A 27,509-nucleotide genomic window follows, 5' to 3' on the forward strand; every position below is an offset into this window, starting at 1 on the left:
TCATACACTAATAGACAATTGTTTGGGTGAAGTAATGGTCAACAGCACGACATTACTTAATGGCACTGTTTCCTCTTTGGCTATTTAATCATTGTGCAGTGTTTAAAAAAGGGGTCCAAGCATGTCACTAAAGTGAAATTAAAGTAGGGGTAGAGTTTATCTTGTGATCTTTGCTGAATTTTATTATTCACAAGAATTGTTTAATACTTGAGGCATGCAGTTACAGATCTGTTTGGTCTTATGAAACAGTGGTGGGACCAAGCAGGAGTTTTGCTTACCTTGAAGTATGTGAGGCTGCCCCAGTGCTAGAGAAATAGTGAAGAAAATGTAAAAGGATTTGAGTTAAGGTTGCATAAGGCTCTAGAAACACTTTGTCACAGGAACATCCACTAGGGAAGTGATTCCTGGAAGAGTTTTGGCAGTCAGAAGCAGTTAGGCAAATGGTGTCCTGCTCTGTTTGTGTCAATCAAATTGATGCATTGTAGAAAAGTGTATTTAATTGTGGAGAGTTGAGCTGAAAAAGTTGGGACTGCAACTTAAAGTTGCAATAAAAATTTCTAGATATAAAAGAAAAAAAGCGAAATTATAAATAGCTAAAAGTTTGCCATTTCTGAAAACCAGTTTAGGAGACTGCTTAATGATGTAACTTTTCAAGTTGCAAGGTAACTTTTTCTGAAGTAATCTTGACAAGATATATATATATATATATTCTTGTTAGGATTTTCAGTCCTATTTACAGTATGTTATTGTTTATTGTTGTTTACATTAAATTTTTTATAGTTAGGATTTAGAAATGAAGGTAGGGAAAAAATTTCTGTTTTCATTCAAATTGATACAGACCATCAGAGGCAAACTGGTAGCACCAGACTAGCACTGGGATGATGAAATGACAGTAAATTAAATTACAGGGAAGGTAAAATATAATATTTTTAGCACCAGAACAGTTTGCCACCCAGACCTATATATCACACATGAATTGAGCAGCTTCTAAAATGTCAGTACATTGTGATTTAGAGCTCAGAAATTTGTCCTTTCCCAGATAAAATGAAGTTTATTTTGTGTGCATGTAATACCTTGCAATTTATTATACAGGCAGGCACTTAATGGGGTCTGAGCATGAATGCCTCAAGTGAGAGGTGCACTCATACTGCAGGAGTGCTTAAGAGAAATCAGTGTTGCACACGTGTATGTAAATGTGATTGAGAACACTGATATATTTTTCCATTGCTATGTTGCCTTTTATCATGGATTGGATAAATCCATTCTTGCTTGTGGGAAGCAGGAAAAGGAAAAAATGGTGCTGCAGAAATATGTGGATCTCTCCCTCCTTGCAGAATGAGAAGGATTCATATCAGAGAACTGCATGAACTCACCTTTTCATAGGTTTGCTTCCTGGTATTTGTGTGTGTGTATGAGTATCTGTTATGTAGCAGAAAAGATCAATGCATTTCATAGATAAGATCTTTCCTTAAAAGAGGACAAATCTAAGATCTAAGACTGACAGGAACAAGTGTCCAATGTTCTGGAAGGTCTGATCCTGAGGAAATGGAATATAGATTGTACCACAGGTTTAAACCAGAAACAGAGTGACAGAATTACAGTCTGTAAAACACAGACAATGTTGTCAAGCCACAAACACATTGAAAGTTTTTCATAGTAACATAATTAATGTCCTAAAATCCACCAGGAAAACAGATGGCAGACAGTGGATTTGATGTGTATACTGTTCATTATGTGTGTAGAAGGATAGTGAGACTTTTATTCTTGCAGGAGGAGCAGCACTTTGCTGAGAAAGAGAGGCAGGCACACAGGCAGCTGTTTCAGGAGATGACGTTCCAGCAAGTTGGAAATATGGACCTGAGAGGGAAATGGAGAGCACAAAAGTGAGAGTTCGGTGGCAGAGGTTAGAGCGGAGGAGCTACAGTGAGAAGCTGAACAAATACAGTTAAAAACACCCTTCATTATCCCTGGTTCAGTACCTTGGGTTTCTCTCATTGCTAGTGCTTAGTTACTTGTTGTGATGGCAACTCCCTACCTTGGTTCATTCTGCTTTAATTATCGGTTGCATGGCTTGAACACAGCAAAAGTACAAAGGAGATGAAATTGGAGTCATAATGGCCAGGTTCAGACAGGTCCTCTAAGGTTGGCAGAAGAGAATAAAATCTGCTGAAAGTATTTGGGAAAAGCTGCTTTTCTGTTAAGAAATAATGCCAGTAACTAATGTGTAAAGAAAATGAAGGAGTACCATCCACATGTAGTTTACAAGTGCAGGAGAGGTAAACTGTGCAGTGAACATGGACTATATGTTAAAGAACTCAAGCAAACACCTTTAAAAATCAGTCATATTGCATCATATTGCTTTGCTTTTAAATTAATTAATATAATTATTTATTACAGTGATACCATTATGTGTGGTTCAGCATTGGATAAGATTCCCCCTGAAGATGAATTTGGAGTTGAAAAAAATCGAAAATAAACTTTCAGTGGACACAGAGCTGAAAATGAAGCTATTTCTGTTCTAACAGTGTTCTTTCTAATAGAGGGTACTGCAACGTGCAGAGGCTGAGAGATGTCAGTGAAAATAACAACCTGACATTATATGTGCAGTAAATACTGAAGACTGGAGGCTGGTTTATTACTTTTTTTTAAAATGTGTGGGTTGTTTGTTTCAGTTTTAGTTCATGCTAATCTGCTTGATAGCTCATTATCTTTCTCCTTTGGTTTCATGGCAGTCTACCAGCTTATGTTAATGGCTGTTTCTTTATCCAGTCTCATAAGGTCATCATTTGAAATGGTAACTTAGGGTAGATGTTTACATAAGTTAATATCTCTTTTCATTTTATATGGGTACACTGAAAAACTGAAAATCACTTACTTTCAACAAATTGTACTAATAAAATGCAGTCTTTTGAGACTAAAACGCAAAATTCAAAGTCTATTAGATTGGCTATCTAATTAGAGTTCATGACAACAATATAATTGTTTTTGTTTTAAAAAAAAAGTAATGCAGACAAAACAAACAAAAAAATCATGACCAGTGAGGATTTGTCCAGTTAAAGAAAAGTAAAAGCCCTTCTTCATCTCAAGAAATCTCGAGAGCTAGAACTGGCACCAGTATGCTCCCTGCTGCAAATATTGAGGTACAAAAGTCTTAAAAAGCTGTATTGTAGTAAACACTGGACTACATGCTTTAAAATATGTGTGGGTGGATGGGAAGTGGAAATGGTTGCTGAATTACTCAGGTGGCTTTGAGTGACTACATGAGCAAGTGTATGATTTATATGGCAGATTTTGGCTGACTCTTGGATATAAGTGAGGAATCCTTACCCCATGAATGAGCCACACAGTTCTGGCTGAGTTGCAGTGGCAGGAAGCTCACTGTCAGACCTTGGCTAAGGTCAGGAGCCATGGTGTCAGCTCTCAGTCCATTTATTGAGCAGAACTGAAAAACAGTAACACCTCACCAGTAGCTGGATTGCTCTTGTGCTGTAGCTCTGGAAAAGGGGAAGAGTGGAGTGCAGAAAGAAAGAGAAAAAGATATAAAGTGATTCTTGCATGACTGGGTTTGTGCATGAAACTTCTTGTGTCTTCTCAGCAGTATCTCATCCTGTGGAGTAACGTACTAAACTAGGTGATCAGAGTCAGGAGGGATTCCTTGCTATTCCTCCTACTTTGTGGCATCAAACATCGATTTTGGAGCACGGCCAGGGTTAGATATTAATAAACAAGTGGAGTTGTCAGTATTTTCTACAATGAGGGCATCTACAGTACTTTTGTCTCTCATCTTGTTGGTTAGGAGGACATATTTGACTGTGGCTTTTCTCTGATAAATTCTTACACGTGTCCCTGCACTCAGATCTACTTGTAGATATTTGTACTGTACTGAATTAGCTGAGTCACGTTTGAATACAGTATTTGTACTATACTGAATTACCAAGAGGTCCTCTATGAAACTTTGTTGTGTCCTCTAGCAGTAATTTTAAAGGGAAGAAATAACATCAGATCTTGTAGATTATTTCATTTCCATCTACATTCACCAAAGTGCTAGAGAAATCTTCCTGAGTAGTGGAGATAGTGAATTTCACCTTTTCTCAGTGCCCACTCTGCTGCCTTGGTACTGTGGTTATTCTGAAGATCCTTTGAGTTCAGCTGGTTGCTCATGCCATGGTTCAGCAAACCAAAAGGCTCTCATTCTTAAAACCCTAATGAGACTTAAACATGTGCTGAAATGTCTTTTGGTGAAAAATCACAGAAGCACAAGCAAAGATTGTAATGTGGCCTTAACTGGTAGTGTAAAACTTAACTTTGTGTTAAATATTCTGGTTTTGAAAATTGAGAACATTTTAAAAGCTCTAGCATTCATTTACACATATATGTTCCATGCATACATCATGAGGAAATGTCATTTTACAAGTTGCTACCACCCCTTGATCATTAATTATCCTTCTTGTGCTCTTTCATTAGTTCGTGGCAGGAAAAAAAAATATCATGTGCTATGACATTTTGGTGTAATTTGAGAAATCAGAATATGCAAATAGATATATTACTTGTTTTCTGTAACTGCATTGAAATTTGCTTTCTGCAGCTGGGGAAGAAGAGAGCAACTGTGGGAGCATATGTGTTTGAAAATGTGTAATTTCACAGTGTGGCAGATTTGGCATGTAACAGGAGGGTCTCTCCCAGAGTGGTTGTTCCTGTGAATAAGGCTTTCCTTGACCTGCTGCTTCTCCTGAATGCCAACTCGCTTTGCAGACCTCAGAGTAAGGGATGGGGGAACTGGAAGCTCAGGTCCTTCTGAGCTTGTGGCATTTATATTGTGAGACAGTTGAGATCGAGTTCATTTTGCTAAGCTTCTCACCCATAATGGATCTGTCACATAAACTTGACAACATATTTGTATCCATTTTGGACAGCATTTGCTGCTCAGCTCTCTCCCTGTGCAAGTTTCCAGCAGACCACTCTGATTTACTGTTGGTAACCCTTCCTCTCCCCCTCAGAATACAGCTATCTTTTCCATAGGTTGGGATCGCCTGATCATCCTTCCCACAGGCTTCACAGGCAGTCATCTGTTCCAGCCATGCTTTACCTTTGAATTGGTAGAGAATTTTGAATTTGAGAGCACCTCTCAATTTGATGCCAATTTTCTCTTCTTCAGCTGGCGTAAAGATGGCCCAGCCAAATAATGGAAAAAATGGTGATTTATGCCAGAAACTCTATTGGTTTTTTTCTTCTGAATTCAAAATTTGTTTGACTTTCTGTTTATTGGTAATTTTCAAAGAGTTGCTGTTTTTTTTCTGATGTAAATATGTGGCAGGGCTGGTGGAAAGGAAAATAATGGTATCTCATAAACTGAAAATCTGACTTTCCTGCCAACTGTGTCTGGGAAACCAAGTTATCTTTCAGAGACTGGAGCTGCTAACAAATGGAGAAATAAATGACTGCTTTTTTGTATCCAACAACTAATGCTGAAATTATACAAGTGTATTTGCCTCCAAGTTCTGATTCAAAATTGGGTGTCTTATTCTACTGAAGACTTAGTTGAATCTGAAATATAATTTCAGTCTTTGTGGCACAGGAGGATATTTTACCCCCTCCCTTTCTCTTCCCCCAACAAGAGAAATTTTTCGAGTTCAAATCACTGAATAAACCTGCAGGAAGACATTCATTTCTAAATATAGTAAGCTGAGCTATAGGCAGTACCAAGGCCTGGAGAGACAAGTGAAAATGAAACCACTGACTCTTCTCTACTAATTCATCCCCTGGGTCTCTCCTTTCCAGATTTCTTTTTCATCCTTTCTCTCCTTCTTCTCCGCTTTTCCCCTTCAGTGCTGCTTTTTCCGTAATAGTTATATAATGACATCTTTCCTTCAGGATGCATCCTATATAGTATAGCTTATATATGTCTTAGTAGTTCTGTTCAAATTCATATCCTTTCAGTTCACTTTAGAGACTTTTTCCAAGCTTGAGTTCAAACCAGCAGTGGTTTTCCCAGAGAGGGCCAGCTCTCACAGCATTGCCCTGGTTCCAGGTCAGTGCATGGAGTTTAGGTTTAATAGCATGTCCAAGTATTTTCCTTCTTTGACCTACACAGCCCTATCTCTAATAAGACAGCATCAAAACTGCTTTTTCTGTGTTTCCTGAGGCAGACAGAAATAATAATACTGGTCAAAGGGTAATGCTTGAAGGCACATTTCTTTTAAAAACAGAGATGGGTTCAATGACTTCTGCCACCAAAGCGTGGCAGTTGCAAGTTAACTATCAAGGGAGAGTGAAGCTCGCTTCATTCTCAACAAGGTCCATTTAGCAAAGCTGATCTTTTTCACTGGCATAACTTACTGCAATAAATAAATAAGTAAATTCTGTATCTGGTGCTTCTTTGTGGCATGTCTTTTTTTTTTTTAGCACTCTCTCCTAAAGCTGTCGATGGCTTTCTGATACTTGCTGTTGGTCTTCCATTACCTCCCCTTGAAAATCCCTGTGGGAGACAGCCAGAGCACTTGACAAATCCACTGCTCTTCAGAGGCCTTTCCAGCTTTTCCAGTGTGCATGTTAATTGTAAAAGCTGAAATGAAATACCTTGGGCTGCACTGACCTCATAATCTGTTTTTTAAATAGCGTCTCCATTCCATAAATCCTCTTAGAGATAAATTAAAAATGCCTGTAGAAGAGATATAGCCTGAATGTAATAATTAAGCAGGTGCTAAGAAGCAACCTATTATTCATGTATCTGGGTTTTGTATGATAAAACAAATTCTAAAATGTTATTACTGCTTGAAGAGAGACTTGATCGATCATCATCTCCAGCTGCCCAAGCACAGAACTGAGTAATTGGAGAAAAATCTTATGAAAGGGACCAACCATCATCAGACCAGAAGTTTTCTTCTAATCAAATCAGTTTTAGGAGTAGCTTCTTCCTTGCTAGGCAGTACCACTTAGATTTTTTTGTCTGAATGCAGCCTGAAGGGGCAAATACCTTCTTTGAGTGAAAGGTATAGGTGAAAACAGCATTGCTTCCACACCAGTGCCATTTAAAATCCATTTTTAGTTATGCCTGGAGGATAAGCAGTATTTAACCACAAGCCAGTGGTAAGCAGCGGTGTATCAGAGGCTGTTGTTCACAGATCATTCAAACTGAAGATTATCAGTCAAGCCCAACCTTGCAAATGAACAAGAATTCAAAAATTCTGATACCATTTTTAAAATGGAAAGTAGAGGCAAAACTAGGACATTTCTGTAGTGTGGCACTGAATTCAGATATTAAGTAAGCAACCTCTGTAGTAAGTTTACTATTTTCTACATAGGGAAAGTAGCCAACTGGGATTTTATTTTGTTTGGGTTTTTATTTTTTTCCCTTTCTAAACTGCTTCTCATGAAATTATGATCACTTGCAATTTGGGAGCAGAAATACCACACAGGGAATAAAAAGACTCAGCTGCTTTTTCAAAATGAAATAGCTGTGTCTAAAAGGACTCTGCTAGACAGCTTCCAGAGGGCTGCAGAGCATGCTGGCTCTGTGTGTGCTGTGCCGCAGAGAGAAGGGCCTGGAGGCTGGGTAACGTGGGGTTTCCTGAAAACTCGGTGGCTGGAGAGATTTCAAATTCTTAATTGTCTTCAGAATAAAACCTTTATGCATGGCATTGATAAATATTACTTTACAGCCGTGTGTGAAATCGTGACAACATCACTGGAGAAGGGCCTGGCTGACGGCTGTGATTGTGCTATCACCCGTCGGCCACGTGTCCCTGCTGAAGCAATTGGGGGCAGATAAAGCGTGTGCCATTGTGTTTTGTACTGTGCCTGGCACAATGAGGCCCCACTGCTACCTGGCTCTGCTGGGCACTGTCAGTCTGGGAGCATTATAACAGCTTGGAAATTTGTAAAATGCACAGACAAGATGTTCAGATAAAAAGGGTACTGGAGCGGTGTGAAATTGAAAAAGCTTTTGAGAGATTTCTCGCTTAAGCATTCGCTACTCTTCTGTGCTGTTTTGCTACTCTTTTGTGATGTTTCATCCTCCCAAAAATGTACTTTCTCATAAAAATAAAAAAGTATGCATTTCTTTCTTTCTGTAGAGAATAAACATGAATGCAGAGTCACAGTCAGGCCTCGTTCAAGGTGGACATTTTTCCCCCTTCAAATTTTCACATTGTTGAAGATATCATTTTAGTTCAGTATTATGTAATGTGTTAAAAGCAGCAAAAAAGAAACATCCTTGAGCATTTTTTGATTTACAAAATGTATCCTTTCAGATTTATTTTTTTCAGAATCTAGTTATGGCATTCTTGATTTTATGAGTGGAGTCTCAAACACTCTAGAAGGCTTTTTTTTGTTTTCTTTTGTATGAAAATAAGAGGTGGAAATTCAAAGGTGGATAATTGTTTAAATTAATCCAATGTTTCTTTTAAATCTTGAAATACTTAGCATTGTCATCAGTACGTTAACGAGCTTCTTCATTTTGAAAATGTTGCCTTTATTTATAAAACAAGAACTAGTTTTTTATTGTTCAGATTAGCTTTTGCAAAAAAATATATTAAAAATTAAAGCATGAGAACAGTGTAACTTTTTCCTTGCTATCTATCAGGAGTTTCCATTTTATCAGTCTCTTGAACTTGCAATGTAGTAGTTTTCTCCACTGGTATCATAGTGCAAATCTGTGAGCCAGCAATTAAAAATAGTTTCAGTATTTTCCATGTACAATGTCTACATGTTGGTGACTGTCTTTCCCATATGTAGCTCTTCTGGTTGCCTGAGCATTTGAATAAGAGCTAAGTCCTTTAACTCTCCCATACTGACACCCATTGACTTGAGTGGGACCACAGTAGCAGTCTTGAAAAACCTTTTTATAGTGACTGGCAATGCAGCAGTGTAAGGATTTGAGGAAGGCCGAGGGCACTGATAAATTTGATTTGCAGGAGAAAAAAGTTTGAAGTAAAGTTTGATAAAATTGAGTGGTTGACAGCAGTTATTTGATTTCCTTAGTTAAGTTTCTGACATCTTTGGGTGAGGATGATGCTGGAAGCATAAGTCAAGCCTAATTGCTTGTAGCACTCACCTAAGACTAATGCAATGGGAGAAGAAGAACATAACCCATCCCATCTCATCCCATCCCATCCCATCAGTATGAATATCTGTGTCTTTTGTTCTGACTTGGGTACCTGCAGGGGAGCACCTGCAAAAACCCCATATCTGGGAATGATCATTGTAGGGGAAGCAACAGTTCCTTGTCTGAAGAAGGGTTGTATTGTACCTTAACTGTAGTTAAATGTATGCTTGCCTTTACCAGGAGCATTTCTCTTAGCTGGAGTTGTCTCGCACAGGTACTGCAAAAGCTGGAGATATTTCAGTGTGTGGCACGCTTTTTTGAAATATCTGTAGAGCTGCTCTAAGGAAAAATAAAGAAAGCAATATTTAAGTATATCAATTATTTCAATGCATGTAAAATATTTTTAAAGCCTGCCTTTCACAGTCAGTGTTGTTTTGTATACTCCAAAATTGTTGGCAGAACTGAATGTGAGCATTTTTGTTTGAAGTGATGGAGAGGTTGAATACCCTCCTTTCTCTGCCTTCCAAAAGACTACATTGCTTTTAATTAGCTCTAGTCTTTTTTGCTAAGTAGAATGAAATTTCCCAGCTGTGTAGGAGATGTGGACCAGCAGAAGGTGTTGGAAGCTGGGAGCACTGAGACTGTTTCCAACAAAAGCATTCATGAGCCAATCTCATGTTGTGAGTAAAATAGCAGCGAAGTGTTTAGCTCTGTTTGCAGATCTGGACTGCAACCACATCATTCTCTGGCCAAAATGTGCTGTTTCTGGCTTTTAAACTTAACTGTAATAAAACATTATTATTGAGAATTTTCATATTTCCCAGTGCAATTACACACTGTGATCTGAGCAGCAGTGCCATTCCTGTATTTACCAGGAATACCAGCTAGTGTTTCAGCTTGATCCTTCCCTGGTGCTTGCTTGGCGGGTTAATTTGGATCTTTCTCTAGAATTATTTGTGGGAGAGGAAATAGCAGAATCAGTGAGGCCCCTTCTGCAAGCTGATGGTTTTTACTGTGTGCATCAATTAAATTCTCTGTTCTGTTGCGTGCTAGAGCTGCACTCAGACTGAGACCACCCGGTCTCCACATGCTCACAGCTGATTTTACTCTGTGCTGTAACTCACACATAAGTGGACTGCATGTTTACCTTCTCAGTTGCTTTTTGCCATCTAGGACTTCATTTGGAAACATAAGATGGAAAAATGCGTGGAGAGTGATATAGCTTCTAAATTTAATTTCTGAATTATGATTAGATTTTTTTCTCCTTTTTCGGTAGAGCATAGTTGGTTCACCTGCTCAAAATAGCCACATGCAGTTATTAGCACTTCTGCACAGAAGGAGATGTCTCTTTAGTACTAAAATCCACAAACACATTCTCTAAGGTGTGCAATCCCATCATGGCAGAAACAAGATAAATGCTCCATTTCAGAGTAGGAAAAGGGCAGCATGGAGCCAATTCTTTAATATTCTTCTTAGCACATAAACCACATGGATTGAATGCTCAGAGGTTTATTTAATATGAATGTATAAATGATCCTACAGTAAAAGACAGGTACACTATTCTGCTGATTTAATAGTTCCATGAGCATTAGAAATATTATTTTAATTTACCTTCTGCATATCTACTTATGCAGGATTAAGTACTCTATGACTTTAAGCAAATCACTGGAAAATGTTATTCTCAGTTTTTCCTGTTTTTCTTAGTTGTAAAAGTACTGTAATACTAAAAAATGAGTGGTTTTCTTACTCTACAGTTTGAGTGGCAGAAATCAGGTGCTGGCATGTCAAAGACAAAAGAAAATCATTCTCATATATGTTATCGGAATGTTTAGTACTCCAGTTCTTTTTTTTTAGTTCTCTAGTTCAAGCCTTAATTTTTTTTTTTTTTCGCTACATTCATTAAAGTATTGAAATCAGTGGATTGCACAGAACTGGCCAAATGATTGGACCAAATGATTAAGAGCAGTGAGAGCTAACTCTTGTGGCAAAAAGGTCTAGGAGTGATCTTTCAGAAAAATAGCAGATGAAATTTCAGATTCAAATAATAAAAAACTTCATACTTGGAACCAACCTAGACTACACATTTTGCATTAATGATACTGAAATTAGCCATTAGCATTTAGATAGTAGGTCTTGAAGCTGTATATCATTCATTGAAAATTTCTCTTCAAATTTAGTAACAGTCAAAATTAAGCACTGTTAAGAAAGAATAATGAATGGAAAATGTCTTATGGTGCTGCATATCCAGTTGCAAAATCCATGGTGTGTTCACGTGTACTGAAGTTTGCATGCTGGTCTGGATTTCTTTCTCAAAAGAGAAAGATGGATGTTAAAAAGAGAAAAAAGGCCAGCAATGAAGAGTACAGCAGAACTTGCATTTATGAGGAGATGAAGTTCACTGACAGATTTCACATTAGGAGAAACATATCTGAACAATATCCCAGTTTTATATAACCTTGAACAGTGTGGAAAAGAGTGCAGACTGTTTATTCTGTTTCTTATGGTGCAAGGAATCAGGTATCAAACACAATTTTTCAACCTGAAAGATTCCAAAAAATTTTAAAGCTGTTGGACATTCTTTTACACAAGCAGCCTGTGAAATAATTTAATTTATTCTTGGCAAAATCCCCCTGAAGCGCTATCAGAGCAAAGGTATAGACACAGACTTTGACTTGGGAAGTCCCTTGGCTGTTGAGGAAATATTGCTGCCTTGCTTATTTACTCTTTCCTTAGGCATCAGTTGCTTATAGTGGTAGTCAGAGGCAGAGCAGTGAAAAATAGACATTGCATCTGACTGATGTATTCCCTACCAATATCATGGCCCATGCAGAAGTCTTTTAAAATAAAAATGTTTTTTAAGGGCTGTTTGCAGTGCTTATGTGCTTGATTTAGTAGATGAAGGGAACTGGTTTTGTTTAAAATATAATATCTGTATATGTCACATGAAAAATTATTAAAATCAGAAGCACACTGAAAGTGTATGTCCAGACAGAAGTTATATGTTATTGTCTGGACAATAACATATAGGGAATATGTGTAATTAGTCTGCCAGTCTAGGTGCTGATATTTTTTATTATCAGCTTCACTATCCTAGTTTCACCTTTTGAGCACACAGGGACCAGCAGTTCTGATGAAAAGGGTGAAATTGCATGGGATACAGAAGGAGCTCATTCAATTTCAGGTTGCACAAGGCTGTGATTGCTATCCTTTCTGAGAGAAACAATAATGTTTTACAAGACTGATTTTTAATTGCATCCCTTACTTGGGTGTAGAGCCATCTCTGGAGGATGCCTTTTCCCTTCTTAAAATAAAAAACAACAACAAAAAAAAGCAGTGCAAAATTATCATGTTCAAGGTAGAAGCAGTGTATGTTAGGAACTTGCTTGCTGGCTTATCTGCCTTGTTAATTTTTAACTGAAGAAATACTGTCTGTGAGACAACCTTGTAAGAAAACAGTGGGTTTTAAAGAGATCTTTCAGTATTAGAGGATAGGAATTTTTTTTATTCTAGTTCTACAAAGCAAATAATCATGATTATGGTTTCATAGCTTCAAAGTGAGGTAACTGAAGTTTTATTCTGATTTGGGAGCAATTGGATAAAGAAATCGCATGTATCATAGAAAAATATTTTATTTCATTAGTAGTATAACTACAGTACATTTGAAATTAATAAACAGCAGAACACATATGACAAGGCTTGAAAGCAAAAATACTTCTAATTCACTGGGATTGTGTTTCATTATACACCTTGCATGGAGATCCATGAGCTACTACTAAAGCCTAAATGAAAACATCATGTTTCTTGTCAATTAGTTTGAACTCACAATGTTTCTGCTGGGGAATTTTTAAAGGTTTTTAATCTCAAAATGGTTGGAAAAATTGAGTTTGGGCACCTTCTGTCTTCAGCTGTTTTTTCCCAGTAAGTGACAAAGTTCTGTTAGACAAGAAGTAGCAAAGGGGTTCTCTGTTTCTCTGTGCATCCTCACCCATCTTGGACTTGGTGGGGTACAGTGCCAGCAAGTCACATATGGCATCACTGATTCTTTATTTTGAAATATTTCACTACTAATCAGGGATGTTTCCAGTGCCTGATCTGACCTGAAATAGGAGCAGTAAATGCATTAAAATTTTGTATGGTATGGGTCGCCTACACCAGAGTGTAGGTGTGGCTTGGCAGCTCTTGGTGAAAGATGATGCTGCAGCTGAGAGGCAGCAGATCGTGGAGCTCCACTGTGGGTGCTGATGTCTAGGGAATTTGCTGAAGACCTGCCCCACCTTCTCTTGATGATGGTGATTTGCTTCTTTGCAAATATTCCTGTCAGGTACAGATGCTATTCAGAAGTTAACTTTGTTCCTTTTACTGATCATTTTCAGGGTGCAAGATGGTGGACTGGTTATATCTTTTATTTCATCCAATCAGATTTTGTCGACTTGGAGTTATGTTCTGCGTAGTGCAGCAGAAGGAAAAATTTTTCTCCAGCTATCCACATATGACTTGTTGTCCTGTGGGTGTTTACTTATTTGGGAAGTTGTTGGATGGTATTTGAGTTGAAAGTTGGAGGTGGCTCCAGCAGTTTTGTTCCATTGCACTGGTAAAAACCCTAATTTTTGGGGGGGTTTTAGAGGAAAAGGAAAGAAAAACAGAATTTATGGTAGTGATTATTCTTCTCTGAGAATTCAGCTTATGGCTGGAAGATTATTTAGTGGCTTATGCCAAGTGGAATAGCTGCAGTGGAAGACAGAAAAACAAGTAGAATATTGATCAAACCAAAGCAGCCTGGAAGGTACTGTTTCATAAAAATTTCTTGTCTGAGAAAATATGTTTGGATATTTCCCCCTGGAAGGTGTCAAGGGACAGAGAGAAAGGTTGTTTGTTAATGTTTTTTCTCTCCTTTGGAAAAAAATTTTGATAGGAAGCTGAAAAATATTTTGAAGGAAAAACCTCCTAGCTGAGTTTGATAACTGATGTGTGAGGACAGTAGTTCAAAATTGTGCCTCTCTCTGTCCAGACATTTGAGGCTTTCAATTTGGATCATATAATAGTTTGGGTTAAAAGGACATTTAAAGGTCATCTAGTCCCACCCCTGTGCAATGACCAAGATCAACTAAATCAGAAGGTGCTCAGAGTGCCTTCCCGTCTGATTTTGACAGTTTCCAGGGAAACCATCCCTCTCTGGGCCACCTGTTCCAGTGTCTCACCACCCTCCTTGTAAAAACCTTCTTCCTTATAACTAATTAAATGGATCTAATTTGGTACATTTAAGTCTGAAAGCTAAAGGCAGAAGTCCTGAAGGATACCATAAGAATTGTCTTTATAAAAAGTTAGTACCAAAAATGTAAATGCTTGCAACATTTTGAAAAATACCAACTTGTAACTCTTACAGGAAACAAATGCCTCCCATGCAGTTTTGCCAATGCTCATGTATCTTTTGGCTGTCATTTTTCAGGTACTGCTATATTTGTAAGCCTGATAATGCTACAGCTTATGTGGCGTTATGAATTACTCATTCTATAAATTTATGCGACAGAAGAAAAAACATGGATACCTGATCCTGAGTATGTTATTCAGTCCAAGATGGTTCCCCTCAGTTGTATTTATAAGAACTCCTATAAGGTTATAAGCCTCCTTGCAGGTTACAAACTCCCTGTTTCTGTCTGTGGTGTGGTATGAGGAGATGAAAGCACAGCACTGTCCGGCTGCTAGGTTATGCTACAATACACATTATTGATATTAAACAAGAGTTGAATGTGCAGCTAATATTTTCCCAGTTCTGCCCTTTCTTGTGTTAAATGGATGAGGTCAGCTTTCCCTGCTGAGGCAGGCTCTTTAAAAAGTCAGAATGGTGTTGCCCGAGTAAGGAAGAAAGAACATCAGAACTCTGTTCCTGTTCTGCAGAACACTAACAGAGAAAACATAATATGCCATTACAGGAAGACCTTGTGGCTGATGCTCAGAAAATCAAAGTAGGTTGAAAATTATACAGATGCAACCTGACAGTCTTATTTTTTAAAAGCAGGGCTGTCTGAGAGTCTGTTGAGTGTGCCAGATTTAGAAGGGAAGCAGCAACAAAAACAAAATAAATAGGCAGTTTTTTTGATTCTAATAAAGGCTACATTTGAGATTTCACCTATTGTTTTAAGGAAAGAATAAATAAGTACATAGAAATTTAATTTGATTCATAGTACTGGTTCTCAACCTATCAAGTTTTGTGTCTGAACTTTATAATCCATTAGAAACTTAAGTGCTGTAAGAGACCATTAAAAATATTAAAAGTATTTAATGGTTGCTAGATAGTATGATCTGTATTTACTGCAAATATTCAATTGCAATTAAAATAAAAGGCATTTTTTAGAAACAGGAGGTGTTAGCAAAAATACAAGTTCTGAAAACTATTATTTTTTCTTTCTGTTAATATCTTATCTATAAGGATATACAATATGACTTAATGAAATTCCTCTGATATATGAAACTGGAGATGGAATGCTTTTTAGATCTAATTCCAGTTTTTCACTGTGGTATGTAGCATCCAGAAAAGCATTTCTGCAAGCTTAGAAATTTTAGTAGTAATCTTCTATAATTTGGTTTCCTTCTGATTGCTCTTATTGGAATATTTGTACATTTTCAGGAAGGATTTAGTATGATGGAAAAAACCCTCACACCAAACTTAATTAATCAGTCCTTTAGGTAACTAATTAGACATGCTGAATTTTCAGTGAGGTGTATTGTTTCACTCTAGGTCTTCACACCTGTCTTACCCAGCTGATATCTGTAAACTGAAAGAGGATGTTGCTACAGTGCATGGTTCCTAATAAAATTCTAATTAAATAATCACCTCAATTATAGATTAAAAACTCAGGTTCAACAATTATCCAACGAGCTTCATTGAAAACCCACAGTCATGTAACTACTCCTTTCTCTTTCTTCCTGAATTTATAGCTCTCTCACACAGACATAATTTAGATTTAGTTTAAATGGTGCCCTTAGTTGTTTCCATTATCTCAGCCTGGAGCAACCTGTGTCTATTCCTGGAATATGATTTCATTATTCTTGAACTGTGTTACCTGCAGTGTAGGCTATCTTTTCTACACTGAACATTTTCCAGGAAAAGCTTTTTCAGTTCCTGTTGGTGCTTAGACCTTTGAGTCAGTTAAATGTGGAAGGAGGAGGACTGTGTCTGATGTATTCATTCCAGTTATAGTAATTGTCCTTGAAGAACATTCTTATTTATTCACAGATTATACCAAGTTTTTGGGATGTCCAATCTAATATTTATAGTACAGAATTATATTATATTGTGTAAATTAAGATGGGTACTGGTATTGAGTGGAAGAAGGAACAGCTGAAAGCTTTTCATACTCCTGAGTCACTGTCACTGCAAGAATACCTATTTACTGGGATGACTTTTCTGGTGAAAAGGTTCAGAGGTTTCAGAGACTTGATCAAAAAACACATGGAAATTCCTTTCTTACAAAGGTATTTCATTTTTCTTGTCAAATACCCCTGTGTCTTACATGATTTACCCTTTCGTGATTCACGCTCATTTTGATTTGCTGCTGTTATCTGGAAAGTCAGATTTCTATAAAATAATGGGAATTCTTTCTCCATGCTTGTCCAAAAATGCATCTGAGGGCTGCAACTATGCAGGAACTCTGGATAGAAGCCTTTGGAGTAAGAAGCTAATTTGTATGGCAGAAGAAGAGTAAACAACATATTAGGATAACAGATTATTCACATAATAACCACCTGAAATCAGGGAGTACTTTTTTCCTAGTAAAACTTCTGAATTGTGGTTTTCCTTTGTAATTTGTGCCACAGTGTTTTGAGAATTTGTAGGTACAGGTGAAGTGCTAGATATGTGCTACTGATAATGTGTCTACTGGAAAAAGTGTGTACTGGCTTCTGGATGCTTTCAGAAGAAAATTTTTCCTTGGATTTCAATGGAGGTACAATGCTAGCAGTGCCTTTAGACTGAAAAATCAACATATTGATCCACAGTGAAGGCATAAATTCCTGTAGTTTGGGTTGGAAGGGACCTTTAAAGGTCATGTAGTCCAACCCTGCTGCTATGGACATGAAGATATTTAACTAGATCAGGTTGCTCAGAGCCCCCATCCAACCTGTCCCCATCTGTTGAAATTTCCAGGGATGGGGCATCCACAACCTTTCTAGGTGACCTATTCCAGTTTCTCGCTATACTTCTAATAAAAAATTTCTTCATAATATGTAATCTAAACCTACCCTCCTCCAGGTTCATTCCCCCTTGTCCTATCACTTCATGCCTTTGTGAAAAATCCATCCCCAGCTCACTTGTAGGTACTGGAAGGTGCCATAAGGTCTCCCCAGAGCTGACTCTTCTCTAGGGTGAACAAACTCTCAGCCTTTCCTCATAGAAGAGGTACTCCATCCCCTCATGGCTCTGCTCTGGACTCACACCCACATGTCCTTGTCAGATTTCACAGATTAGCTCAACTGGGCAGAGAATGGTGCTAACAGCACTGAGGCAATGCGCTAGATCCCCATATGGGCCAGTTACATAGGAGCCAGACTTGATGATCCCTGTGGGTCCTTTACAGCTCAGAATATTCTGTGATTCTATATCCCTCCTATGCCGGGGGCCCCAAAGCTGGAGGAAATTCTCCAGGTGGGATCTCACAAGTATGGAGTGGAGGGGTCTCCAAGGGACTGCCAAAGCTTTGGGCCCACTGGTCAAAGGTGAAGTGCTGAGGCTGGAGCAGCTTCTGAGGCTGAGACCAAGATCAGGAGAATGCAATTAAGAAAAGGCTGAAGGGCTAATTTGATGTTCTGTCTGCAGCTGGTGCCTCGAGTCTCTGTTGGTACAGGCAGTAGAACAGGAGTGAGAAAGGAGGGGGTTAGCACCGTCTATCAAGGGGATAGTACAGTTAATTGGAAATTAATTGACAGGCAGTGCTAGCAGTCCATCACTGCTGCCATCTGCATAAGTGACAGGCCAGATCATTCAAGGCAGAGAGAATTACTTATCCTGGGGCCAGGAGGCAGAGTGCAAATGTGAGACTCATCCTCTCTCTTTCCTAACCGGACAATCCTACAGAAGCTATAGTGTTTTCCAAGTGTCCCTGGAATTTCAGATCTGATCTCATCCATACCTCTTGGAGGTTGCTTCCTCTCCCACTTCAGAGAAGGCTGGGCAAAGAAGCACGTGGCATCAGGAGGGGTCAAGAGGCAGGGGCAGGGCCTGGCACTGTAGAGTTGCTGCTGTTGGGTTTTTCAAACACAAATTGCCCAGGGGTAGGGGGCTTTGCACATGGAGCTGAAAAGATTTAAGAGCTGGTGGAGTTCATAGTGCTAACACAGAAACTGGTGTTTTATTGTGTGACTGTGTGATTTCCAAAACCCTTTAAGCTTAAGATGTGAAACCTCTTAAGCTACCCAGCATGATGTGCTGTTTGTAAAGATTTATTAGCTTTTCAAAGTTTCCACGCTTTCCCACCATGACTCCTTAAGGATTTTGAAAGAGCAGAGTCAGTGCAACTCAGGAGTGGACAGGCAAATCTCTTTGCCATACCACCAAAGAAGTAGAAGTGATGGCTGTGCCTGAAATAAATGAACCTGGAATTCTGTCATCTTTGAAACGTATATTTGTAGATGCGCTTTATGTGCATCTCTCATGAGAATGTGGGAAGTCTTATAGCTGGCATCTACTCTCAAGCTGCTTGCCGTATATATGGTTTTGTGGGGTTAACCAGTTAGAAATTGCCCATTTTTATAGGAAGGCTGGCAGAGCCCCAGTACCTTCTCACATGCTGCATTTACTTCACTGTTGGTTTGAGCCATGATGCAACACCAGAGACCCAGCTTCAGTGGCTGCTCAGGTCCTCGTGCCCTGTTGACCGTGAAGGCGGTATCGAATTAATACTGAGCATGCACACGTGCACTTTGCTAAATTAGACTAATTGATTAAAAGCTGTGTGGAGTGATCAGATGTATTTACATTGAATTCCTTCTACCTCACTGTCAAATTACAGGGGTTTTTGTTGTTCACTGAAAGTTGTTACTCCTTTTTTTACCAAGGCTTCTGCTTATTACACAGATTTTTGTATTTTATTATTGCTATTACTATTTATTTGGCTTACTAGGAAGTAGAAAGAGTTATTTGGGATTTTGGCAGAGAAGAAAAACAATTAGTCTAAATGCAGGAAAATATTCTCTTTGCCTGATACATTTGAAATGTAATTTTTGTCTGGCAATTACAGCCTATGAGAGACTTACTGGCTGGGTATATCAGGTAATAGCTATGATCAAACAGAGTCCAATTTAATTAATCTGATTAATGTACATTTTGTGGTACTCTAAAATTGTTTTGATTCCCTGACATTTATTAAGAATAAACTTCTCTTTTACCTTGGCATGATTGCATGATGCAGAATTATTAATGGTTAGTCATAAGAAACTAATCAAGTTAGAGGCAACATGAAGTGAGGGAATGAGCACTGAAGCAGCAGCTAAGTTCTTATGTTAATTTGATACGTGGTCTTGGAAAAAATCACTTACTGCTCATCACAGTCTCCTGATTTTCCTGCAGCTAAAGAAATATTAATATTCATCTCCCTACTTTACCAGTTTGAGAAGAATTAGCTAATGCACATGTTTATAGATAAAATCTTAGTGCTTCAAAAATGTAAATTTTGTTTAATCAAATGTTTATATATGTATAAATATGTGTGTATGTGTTTGTGTGCATCCAAATAATTAATAATGAAACTAGAGACCTGATTATGCTATTTCTATCTGTAGTTGCCAATCCATCAAATAGGTAGGAACATTATTTATTATGTACTTAAATGGCTTCTGTCACCAACAGGAGAACTAAGGAAAACTTCAAGGAGAATCAATTGTTTTTTCAGGCTTTAGGTATACATGTAATTCATAATTTTATTTGCTCCTAACTGCTCACTGATTTATTTAGAGTGACAAAAAATTCAAATCTATAGAAATATTGATGTTTTGATTTTATTTTTTAAAGTAGTTTGCTTAAGATGACACAGTCCAGAAGGAGTCTAGGAACAAATTTTTTTTCTTCTTTATTCCATGTAATTTTAAGGCTCTGTGAGTGTTAAATAATTTTAGTTCACCTGTAGTGTAGGCTTATTTAAATTAAAGGCTCAAGCTCTGGGATAAACCTTTTTTATTTGTATAAAAACTCATGTGTTTTCATTGCAGTGAAGTACTGTAATCTTTTGACCATAGGAATTCTTTCCTCCAGGATGTGAAATGCTCTTTAAACAAAACACTGAGCCTTGAAACAAGATAAGGCCTCAGTTGGGTTGTGTGTTCCCTATTAAGTAATTGCACTTTTTGTACAGCAAAAAAAAAAATTGCAATTTTGTGGCAGCAAATATTAAAAATCACAGAGTCATAGAATTATTTAAGATAGGAGGAACCTCTGAATGCCATCTGGTCCAATCCACTGTTCCCCTCAGCACCTGCTCTAAACAAGGCCAACTTCAAAGTTGGTACTAATTTCAGACTTACACTGTGTTACTCAGACCATCTACAAAATGTCTATTATTTCTGTCTTCTTCAAAATTTATTGTGGTGGATTTCTTGTCTAACATCATCTGGATGATGACCAAGTTGTCATCTACTAGTCCCAGGAATGGTGTCATCCAGATGAGTCCATCCTTGATCATCTTGTCAAGATTTTCCTGGACACCAAGCTTTCTCAATATGTTTTGGAGGTAAAATCTGGGCAAGAGACAAAATAATAAGGAAATATTTTCCTGAACAGTGCCTAGACCATTTGACTGAGTTCCAAATAGCAACATCTGCAATATTGTTTTACTATAATGCAATCAAAACCAGAGTTTAGTATCCTATTTTGAAATAATGTTAGTGCTCAGAAAAATAATGTTTATATTCTGTCTCTCAGAAAAAGAGTCATACGTGGGGAAAAAAATAAAAAAATCAAAAGAAAAACCCAAAAATGAATGAAGCAAGCAAAAACCCTCAAACCAAATATATTCCAAGACTATTTTAAACCCTTTTTTCTTATAGTTTTTAATTTTCTGAGCTATGTCAGCTTACTGTGCATGCATTGGAATTACAGGTTTATCACTTACATAAAATTTTGTAGATTATAAACTTTTCCTTATCCTGCTTGACTTTTCTTTTCCTTCTGCATTATTTAATTTAAATTTGTGTTGTATGCACTCAAAATATAGATTTGGTGAAAATTAGTGCATTTGGCATCCATTTCTTACCTCACAATTTACCACTTGTCTAAATTTGAGCTTGAATCTTCTTCCAGAGTCTTTAATGCATTGTGGCTTTATCTAGACAATAGTTCAATTGTTAGATGTAGAAAAAGCATAAAGCTTTCCCATTTTTGAAGACTCAACAGCAGGCTGACAGGTCAGGACAACCAGAACATACTGAATATCAGTCACAGCAGCTATCTGTAGGTTTACTGAGGTCTTCTTCCAGTGTCATTCCTTGGGCTGCACCTTCCTTAGCAGGGGGGTGCACTAGACACTTGTGCAGCACATATTTTGGTTTACAGAATAATTTAGGCTGGAAAAGACCCTCAACCATTAAACCTAACACTGCCAAGTCCACCTCTATGGACCATGTCCAGAAGTGCCACATCTGCACGTCCTTTAAACATCTATAGGTATGGGGGCCCAAGTGCTTCCCTGGGCAGCCTGTGCCTGTGCTTGGCAATCTCTTTGGTGAAGAAATCTTTCTTAATATACAATCTAAACTTTCCCTCATGCAATTTGGGCCATTTCGTCTCATCCTATATCTTCTTCCTTTGGAAAAAAGACTGACTTCCCTCTCACTACATCCTCCTTTCAGGTAGCTGTAGAGAGCCATAAGCCCTGTCAGCCTCCATTTCTCCAGGCTGGACCTGGTTATCTCGACCCTTAACCAGCTTCATTGCTCTTCTTTGGATGCAAAGACCAAGAATCCAGCTCAGGACTTCCGAGGTCCTTTTGTGATATGAACCAAGTACAAACTGGAGATTTGCTTCAGGAGTTTCTGTCACTATAGGACATGAAAGAACACAAGCTTACACTGCTGTTCTCAAGGTGAAGAAAAAAGGGAAGTTTATTTTCTGACTCCAACATTTATAGTTTTCCAAAAGTGACAGCGGATTGGAGGGTGATAGTGACACCTCTCCAATGACACTGGTCAAACCAACAGTCCATCAACTCTCTCCTCCTCCATAAAGGAATGCAAATCAAAGAGTTATTTACAGAAAGTGTGTGAGAAAGTTCACTACAAGAATGTCAACATCAGAAGGCTTAGAAAATCTTAAAAAAACAGGGTGACAAGTTTCAGATCAAGACATTTTTGTAGGTCCATCTCAGACACTTAACGGATTCACTTGAAAGGTCCCTAAGTACTTGCCCATCAGGTAGTCTTAGGAGTGGTCATGAGATAAACTAAGGTGATGTATGGAAAGAGTCCCCCCTAGATTTTTGTTAGCATAAATATCATCAGAAGCAGGCCCTTTACATTTGCTATTATACCAGATCAGAACTGAGGGAAACAGTGCAAAGGAAAGCAAAGTAAATAACTCTTTCTAAAAATTGGGATGAACCTTTTAGTTAAAATTGAACTGAAAGTTGTGCCAGAAATGCTCAATAAAACTGGTACAGAATATCTCTTTCTGTCTTCTGCCAGATCAAGCCCAGTGCAACCACATGACATGTTTTCTGAACTCAGTTAGATCAGCTCACAAAACATTGACAGGAGCTTTGTTCCAGCAGGCTTCATGCCTCATTGTGTATCATCTGTTCTTCTGCAGCCAGCATAAACACATCCACAGTGCACAGTGTGCCTTGGTGAATTTCAGGGCAGTCAGTGCTGCAGCCTCAGTGCTGCCTGATTTGGAACATGCTCCTACTGCTGAGAAAACCAACAGTGCACACATCCAGCTCCTAGGACCGTGGCATTTTGACTGTGGGACGCTTGCATAAATCTGCTTCCATTCTTTGCTCATGCTGCTTATTAAATGTAGAATCCTAATTTCTCATAATAATGTTTGTTAAAGTAAATTTTAATGACACCAGGGTGGGCTTTTCTTTCCAAATTTTCCTTCTGTGGCATTTGCAAAATGACTTTTTAATGACTTCTAAGACAGGAAACTATTATCAGTATTAGTAGTTCATACTCTCAGAAAACTAATTTTTTTCCTGAACAGATGATATGCAGCTTTCCTTAGGTGTGAAAAGGCAAGCAAAATACTCTGCTTTCAAAGCATAAAATTATTTCTGCTCTAAAACAAAAAAAGCAGGAGGCAGACATAATTACCAATTTGAATGTTGAATAGTTTATAGAGTGAATAAAATTAACATTTAAATGCATTTTCTGAGCTGGGCTTTTTCTGAAGGTATGGTTTCAGTCTGAGCTGTTAAAATATCGAGTATATATATTAATCTGTTTGGACAAATTACCTTCTTTTCCCCACACATACTGGTTTTACTTAGTTGCATGGGTACACAAAAACATATTTTAGAATCACCTATTATTTATGTTGGAAATAAAAGTTTTTATATTTTCTGAGGACCCTTATAAGACAATAATTGTGGTACAGATAATACAATGGCATCTTTCAGTGGTGATGAGTGGTGATTTTGATAAGTATCTTCCCTGAAACCAATGCAATAAGTTACTTCTTTAAAAGTACATTAATATATCTGCTGTCTCTTTGGACATTGACCTGTGAGCCCTCAATAATCCTGTGCAATGTTATTAAGCTTTTTCAAAGAATTCCATGAGCTATTTACTCGTACACTCTATCACAGTTGCATGTGGTGTAATAAAAAATGATGCTACTGAAAACATTTTATGAATATTAAAAAACTTACCTAGAATATATATATTTTTTACTGACCACTTAAAAATCAAGTATTTGTTTTCTCACTTCATAAGCAGCAGGAAACAAAAAAATAAATCTGAGATTAAAATATGTTTCATCTCTCTTAAATGATACACATTGAAAGAAATGGAACATAAGCAAAAATAACTTTTTTTCCCCCTTGTTGCATAGGTCTTATTTAGTCTAGTATTCCCTTAGGAGTATTTGTAATACTTCCAATTAGATGCTGAAATGACAGCTGAAAATAGAGGCAGTGAGCAACACTATGCAGAATTAGTAAGTTCAAGGGAAACCTCAAACTTTGGGCAAATTTGAATCCCTCCCAAAATGAAAGCCTGATGCATCTGAAGCACAGTAGTGTGGATGTGTGATTGACTTGCCTCTGCTTTACAGAAATGTAGCCACTTTCTGACAGTCTGGTCACTGTGTATGGTTTTGTTCCTGTACTGTCTGAAGAGTCTACAAATATACAGTCAGGATTCAGAGTCAGAAAATCAGAAATTCTCTGTAGTGTTTCATTCTAACTATATCTCTCATCTTTTTTTTTTCCCTTTTATTTTTCCTCCTTTTTTTAAAAATAATCTTTTCCCCTCCTTCAACCTAATTTCCTAAGGAAACGAGACACTTATGACCATTCTCTGGATGTGTCTGAAAGCTGTCTCCTTTTTAAAACAGCTTAAGGCAAATTTAATAGGGAGGTGGATTTCTAAAGCTCTTGAGTAACAGTGACTGCCACAAGAAAAGGCAGCCAGGCTACGTTTGTGCCCTCACTGAGTAAAAACAACTAAAAAAGATCAAAATATATTGAACACTAGGTAATGCACATTCACCTTGAGAAATCTATGCTTATTGGTAGTGATTCCCCTGATTATTTTGGGTTTTTATTAACTGCATTGGACATTTTCTTCTTGATGCAGACAAACTGCCAGTTTTACACCAGTCTTGGGTATGTGTTATACATATATAGTATTTTATATATGCATGCATAGATGTGTATATATGTCTCCTAACCAAATCAGGAGAACTCATCCTCTTTCCCCTGTGACTTCAGACACTCTTAATTAATTTTCTAGTTTCCAGGCTGAAAGGAAGCTAATGAGCTCTCCCTGAGCTCACTGGGTAACCCAATACTAGGCCCAACTGCTTTGAGTAGAAAATGCTTATTTTCACCACACATATTTAAGTCTAGTTCCGTGTGAAGAGCTCTGACGGATGTTGTTACAATGACTGAAGTATTGTGTTCTTGGCAAGTGGGGCTAATAACACAGAAATATTCACAGAAAAAAAGTGCTGGTGGTAGGAAAAAAAAATAAAATAAACCACCACCGACACTTAAATTTGGACAGACTGCCCTTATTACTTCATTCAGATGTTGAAGTACTGCCTAAACAGTTACAGGGATGGCAGTATTTATTACAACTTCTTTCATTTCAACCGTTGAAAAACTGTTCTCACTCAGTAAAGACTTTACTGAACGGCAGAGAATTCTTGGAAGCCTTGTAGCGTTTTTTAGCTGAAATAATTGTTGTCTTTCAGCCTATATTGCAGTTCTGGTAGAATTAACTCAGTACTGTGTTGGTGCTGAGCTTGAAAGGTAATTAATAATCTTTAAGAATAGATGTGAGCTCCATTAGAACAGTCACCTGAAAATTCCTCGTTTGCAGCCTGTCAGGAACAACGCATGTTCAGGAACAGACTGTTGTAATTTATCATTTGTATTTGTAGCAATACACTGGGCTCCTTGTTCTGAATAAAGAACTCTCTGGAACTGTCGCCAAGAAATGTCCCCAAGATCTTTTGTGGAGGGGCCTCCCTTGATGTCTAACAGGAGGTTTGCATGCAGTGGCACACCAAGCTGTATTCCTGCCTGTTAGGTTCCCAGCTCTGGATTGAATCTCAGCGACAGTCTGTTTCTGTTTTCCCTTGGCCTATTGCTGAGCACAGTTAATGCTCTCCTTGCCATGTCCAAAGTGCTCATGCTGACACCATCTTGGGAGCTGCAGCTGCATGTGCAGCCATGGACTGAAGGAGGCGAGAACTGTGCAAGCAGCTCAATGACCTGAGTCTGTTAACTGCAGTGGTGTCCATCAGGATCAAAATAGTTAGATGTGGTTGGGTTCTGCTCTTAACACTCCTGGCTAGTGCAAGGGAATGTGTGCCAGGCTGCATTTGCAAGTATAAAAGCGGGATGCTTGAAATGGGACAGGGGCTGGCAGTCGGGCCAGCTGGAAAACCCTCTGCAAGATGCACAGACACATAGAAATACGCTTAGAAACAATGGATAGGGGAAGAATCACATGCACATCCTCTGGATCTCGGATAGAAGATGGATGCGTAGGTTGTGTGGTACCTACTGTGACTGTCTGGTCTGCAAGCACAGCTCAGGGCACTGAGTGGAGACAGACCTGAGTGGCTTGTTTTTTGGCAGCAGTCCTGTGGCAGTAATGCTAATATTAGGTAATGTTCTCTAGTGATTTTTTTTCTAAAAGAAAAACTCTGGTTTTAAATTCCAGCTGATTATAAACTGACATAATTTCTTTACCTCAGAACTAGTTTGTGAAAAGTGATGATACAGCCCAGGGGTAGTATTTTCAGGACCAAGATTTCTAAAAAGAGTAGGAACTTGTTTGTGTGAATTGCCAGGCAAGCGTGCCAAATATAGGAAGAAAAGTGTTCTGGAAAAGGATGAGAGTTCAAATATGCTGCTTTTTTTCTTTTTTTTTTTGACTTGTTAATCAGTGATGTGTATTCAGTCAGGAAGTCGTGTTTCTGTGGAAAGAAATATGAGACTTGACAGACTTCAAACTATTTGGGTGATTGGTGGGTGGAACAGTTTGAGTTACTTTTGTATAATTTTAAAAATTGTTTTTGTGTGTGCATACACAAAGACTATATTTTTGTTTTTACGGTAAAGTAAGCAGAGCAAATATTAATGTTCTTGTTTGTAGAAAAAAAATTAAAAGGTTGTAACACTGAAAATGGCTTCAAAAACCTTTCAATTTTCAGCATTGTTGCATCCCTGGTTTACAGCTGATTCATGGCAGATGTTTTCCAAGGAAAGTAAGCAGGTTCATGCATGCATGGATATTGGTTGGGTTTTACAAGCAGATGTAAAACCGCAGTGATTTGTGTGTTCCTGAAATGTTTCATGACTTTGTCACCTTCTAGCAACTTGAACTAAAGTGTAATACAGAAGATTGCATGAGAGGTATAAACTTGGGCAGAATTTGATATGTTTTAGACATGGAATTTACTTCTCCCACTTTGCCTCATAATTCTCCCATCTAAGTAATCACAGCAATTGCTCAGTTGCTTTGTGTAGGGCAAAAAATCACTGTCTAAAAGTATCCAAAATGAAAAGGTTATAAATGAGGTGAAATTTTACAAGAGAGAAGAAAAGCACCAAGTTTACTGAGGAAGGTCTGGTATCTGTCAAAGCATGGAGTAGTTGGAATTATGTTACATGTTTTTTTTTTCATTGAAAAGCATATGTGAAAGATATCAAAGGGCATGGGAACATCTGCTGCAGTGAACAAAGTAGTTCTAGCATATATCTCTCTTATTTGTAATTAATTAACAATGGAAGATTATGGTTGAAGTTTT

At 38.0% G+C, this 27,509-nt stretch overlaps 1 protein-coding gene across 2 annotated transcripts in view; it reads left to right on the forward strand.

Annotated features, from left to right (window-relative positions):
* LOC131568899 (poly(rC)-binding protein 3-like) overlaps positions 1 to 27,509 on the forward strand; it is a 496,267-nt gene that overhangs the window by 198,351 nt on the left and 270,407 nt on the right. The window lies entirely within an intron of this gene.

The sequence above is a fragment of the Ammospiza caudacuta genome, chromosome 1 (assembly GCF_027887145.1).
Source record: "Ammospiza caudacuta isolate bAmmCau1 chromosome 1, bAmmCau1.pri, whole genome shotgun sequence".
Taxonomy (NCBI): domain Eukaryota; kingdom Metazoa; phylum Chordata; class Aves; order Passeriformes; family Passerellidae; genus Ammospiza; species Ammospiza caudacuta.